Source organism: Hippopotamus amphibius, chromosome 8, assembly GCF_030028045.1.
Source record: "Hippopotamus amphibius kiboko isolate mHipAmp2 chromosome 8, mHipAmp2.hap2, whole genome shotgun sequence".
Lineage (NCBI taxonomy): Eukaryota > Metazoa > Chordata > Mammalia > Artiodactyla > Hippopotamidae > Hippopotamus > Hippopotamus amphibius.
In genome coordinates, this window is record NC_080193.1 from 117,612,048 (window position 1) to 117,616,887 (window position 4,840).

The window sequence follows — 4,840 nt, forward strand, 5'->3', positions numbered from 1 at the left end:
CTTAGAATTCTGTCTACCACACAAACTGTACTTAAATCAAGAAGGCTAAAGAAATGTGGTCCAGTGCATCAAACCACTTGCTAGAGTTACTATAAAATCTTTAAAATACCTTTATATAGTAAATGCTTATGAAGTTATATCATTCTGCATAGACATTTAAAGAAAAAAATATGCATAATGCATTTTAAAGAAGTCTTTACATTCATTTATACTTAATATATCCTCCCCCCCAAAATAGGATAAAGGAAGTAACTATTATCTATATATTTTCAGTAGGAGAGACTGCAGTCCAAGGATTGACTATGTTTTAAGCTGAGTGGTTTACAGAACAGAGACAAACTAAAAAAACTAATAAAGCAATTTTTAAATATCATTACTTGATTATAACCAAATTAATCATGACTAACAAAAACTAATCAAGTGCTCACTTTGGCAGCACATATACTAAAATTGGAACAATACAGAGAAGATTAGCATGGCCCCTGAACAAGGATGACATGCAAATTTGTGAAGCATTCCATATTTTTTGCAGAGAGGACACGGGGTTGGGGGGCAGGGGGCAAAGGGGAAGCTGGGATGAAGTGAGAGAGTAGCATAGACATATTTACTCTACCAACTGTGAAATAGATAGCTAGTGGGAAATTACTGTATAACAAAAGGAGATCACCTCGATGATAGGTGATGTCTTAGAGGGCCGAGATGAGGCGGGTGGGTGGGGGGGGAGTCACAGGAGGGAGGGAATATGGGGATATGTGTGTAAATACAGATGATTGACTTTGGTGTACCTCAAAAACTGGTACAAGAGTGTAAAGCAATTATATTCCAATAAAGAGCTTAAAAAAACCCCAGTAATCAAGCCATGTAAAACAATTTATATGCTGGAGAGATTTATAAATGAGTCAAGCTTAACCTAGCTTTTCAAAATCCAAATCCTCATTGAAAGATCTTTATCCCAGCAGATTTAAGTAAAAGACAAGTAGAATAATAAGTATTTCCTTTCTCCTAGAAAGAGTTGCGGGTTAATGGAGGATGGGAGCTATAATTTATTAATTTAACAATACAGGCAAGTTAAAATGCTTGCTCTTACCTTTTTTTGTGAAAATAAATCATATAGCCATGCAAAATAAATTTTCCTATAACTTGTCATAGGAAAATATAACTTTTCTTCCTCCTCAAATATTTTCCTATATTTTACTCCAAGAAATAGAGAAATATAAAACTTATCTATATAATTTTGTCTTTGGGAATAACTATCTAGGAAATAGTGATAAATACATGTAAAGTACTTAAAACATCAATTTCTCTTCTAATCAACCTATTTATCACACTCCTGGATTTAAGAAATGCTTTTAGATAATATAGATTAATAATTCCCTGTAAAAATTAAAATTCATTACCTTTAAGTAACAGGGATTTTGGTGTTCTGTGTTTCTGTTATTTTAGATATTGTTTGTAGGTATGTATTATTTCTTATGCAGTAACCTCTTTTCATAGGAGAGATGTTACTACTTATAATTCTATTTATTCTGAAATTTTAAACCAGATCTCAGGTTGTGAATTTTTTTCCTGTCTGGACCACTTTTTTGCTTTTTATACCAAATTAAATCTCATGTGTGTGTGTGTGTGTGTGTGTGTGTATAATACCCCATATCCCACAGGTTAGAACTGCATTTAAGAAATAGTGAGGAAAAGCTCAGTCAACTCAAATATTCTCTTCATAGATGGAAAACATTGTGGCTTTTGTAGATAAGCCTGATTCTCTCTGACTTGATGAAGAAATTTGGTCTTTAAAAACATTACAAAGGGATAGTATCTTCACAAGTTTTCTCCAGTAAAATCACTTTCAGTTCTAACACTCCAAAAGGCACACTGCTAGAGGTTGCTGCTCTGTAGAGCCTATCAAAGACCATTTTTTTCCCTGATACTGGGTGCAGTTAGGGAAGAACAGATATTATATAAATAAATTCATGACATAGGAATAAATGAGGAAACTCACATGAGAGATCCGTATTTTTTCCTGCTTCATCTTTGAGAAGTTCAGAAGAAATATGAGTCAGTTAGTTCAGGTAACTATCATTTAATTTCCTAAAATATGAATCAACTCTGAAATATCTACAGGATAATAATTTAGTTGAAATATTTGTTTTCTGTGTTAAAGTAAGCTTGTGTGATAGTATTTGCATGTACCAAAATATGTCCTACTTAAATAAATTGTATTAGAGAATGGAGTTTTCACCTTAAAATCCAGAAGAATTTTCATTATAATCCTCCCTATGGGCAGTAGCCTTTCAACAAGTAACACATTGTTTTTTATAACACTATAAGTTATTTAACAAGTAATAAATTGTTTTTTAAACTTTTCTGAAAAATTATAGCTTTAAGGAGAAAAATGGAAAGAATTTACCAAACTATATTTTGGCTATTGAGTAAGAGATCATAAATCATGTTAATAACATGAGGTCTATATTAAAATTGTATCTCTGCTTAAGTGTATATACACTAAATTATATATACATATGAAGACCCTGTTTACAAGCAGAGATGTTTTGAAACTGAGAAGTTTTTAACTCAATTATGACACTCAATGAGTATATTTATAAATTCCACATATTCACATTTTTCAAAGTATAGATTTTCATGCTCAAACACAAAATCATTTTTATAAACAATAATATAAAAACAAATTCATGAATTTGTTACTTGCTTTTTTATTCATAAACATCAGTCAAATACAAAAAATACTCACACTCCTGTCCCCAAGTAAGAACTTACCATGTGTACACAGTGATTAATTTTTGGATGTTATATAACAGATTCCAAGGAAAGTGATATTAAGTTGGGGATTTAAACTAGATATTAAATAATTTTTATTTGAATTGTATATGCCTCTTTCACTTTGCAGTGACCCAAAGCTAAAACTTTATATGTGTGTATGTCTTAGTTGTATGATTGTAATTTTGACTCAGTCCTGAATCTGTCAATATTTAATTTTGAAAACATTAAACTTGAAAAAACTATTAAGAAACACAAAAGCAGAAAAAATACTCCACTACATTTAATTATTATAGAAAGTGCCTAAACTATTACTATCATAAAAGTGAACCTACCTCTAAATGCTATTCTTATTTTTTGAACAGATATTTATTTAATAATCTTAAGTGAATTTTGATATTTATTGCAATAACATTTTTCTTTTTATTATATATATGTTGTATATATTTATTATACTACAGTAAATTAGATTCAATGCAATTTATATCAAAATTACAATGGCATTTTTCACAGAAATAGAACAAAAATATCCTAAAATTTGTATGAAACCATAAAATACTCCAAATAGCCAAGACAATCATGAGAAAGACGAACAAAGCTGGAAGCATCATGCTTCCTGATTTCAAACTATATTACAAAGCTGTAGCAATTAAAATAGTATAATATGGGCACAAAAAAAGATACATAGATCAATGGAACAGAATAGAGAGCTTAGAATTAAACCTGCACATGTGTGGTCAATTAATTTACAACAAAGAGAACAAGAATACACAGTAGGGAAAGCACAGTCTTTTCAATAAATAATATTGAGAAAACTGGACAGTTACACAGAAAAGAAAGAAACCGGACTATCTTACAGCCTACACAAAAATTAACTTAAAATGGATTAATAAAGACTTGAACATAGATCTGAAACCATAATAATCCTAGAAGAAAACATAGGTGGTAAGCTCCTTGACATTGATCTTGGTGGTGATTTTTTGAATCTGATACCAAAGCGAAAGCAATAAAAGTGAAAATAAACAAGTGGGGCTATATCAAACTAAAAGCATTTGCACAGCAAAGGAAACCATCACAAAATGAAAAGACAACATACTGAATGGGAGCAAATATTTGCAAATCATATATCTGGTAAGGAGTCAATATTCAAAATATATAAAGGATCCATACAACTCAATAGTAAACAAATAAACAAACAAAATTTTAAAATGGGCCAAAGATCTGAATAGACATGTTTTTAAAGAAGACATACAGATGGCCAACAGATACATGAAAAGATGCTCTACATCTTTTGCCTAATCATCAGGGAAATGCAAGTCAAAATCCACAATGAGATATTACCTCACAACTGTTAGAATGGCTCTTATGAAAAAACTTAGAATTAGCAACTGTCAGTGAAGATGTGGAGAAAAGGGAACACTTGTCCGCTTTTGATAAGAATTTAAATTGGTACAGCTACTGTGGAAAATAGTATGGAGGTTTCTCAAAAAATTAAAAATAAAACTACTATTTGATCCAGCAGTTCCAGTTCTGGGTATTTATCTAAAGAAAACAAAAACACTGTGGGGAGAAGTCAAGATGGCAGCATGGGAAGACACAGAGTTCTCATCTCCCCATAACTAGGTCAGTTGCCAGAGGCTGGTGGGGGACCTGAGGCCCAAGGAGACCAGAGGAACCCCTGAGCAACTGGGGGAAGTCAGGGGGTGGAGAAATGGAAGCCAGACAAGACCAATGCCCCAGCAGGTGGCTGGGTGAGGGGGGAGGTTCCCACCTGGGGAGACCCTCAGGGTCTAGGAGGATAGGGGTAGCATGTCTGGGTTTCTCCTGCTCAGTTGACCAGGAGGCATGCTGGGCTCCCAGGCCTGGGAGCCTTCTGGGCTCCCCAGTGGGGTTCTCCACCCTCCGAGGGCCCCTCCAGGTGCCTGGGTCCTAGGGGTGTGGGAGGGAGGGAGGAGGGGGGAAGAGGTGGAGAGGTGGACTGGTGGATGGCCTTTGAGACTGCAGGACCAGGGAGGGAAGTGGGTGTTTCCCCTGCCCACTTGGCCGGGGAAGCCAGCTGGGCTCTTGG

At 34.1% G+C, this 4,840-nt stretch overlaps 1 non-coding gene across 1 annotated transcript; it reads left to right on the plus strand.

The window, feature by feature from the left end:
- The first annotated feature begins 420 nt into the window (after positions 1-420).
- LOC130859782 (U6 spliceosomal RNA) lies at positions 421-527 on the plus strand. The gene has a single exon (XR_009055323.1). It is a non-coding gene; the product is annotated as a U6 spliceosomal RNA (small nuclear RNA).
- The last annotated feature ends 4,313 nt before the right edge of the window (positions 528-4,840 follow it).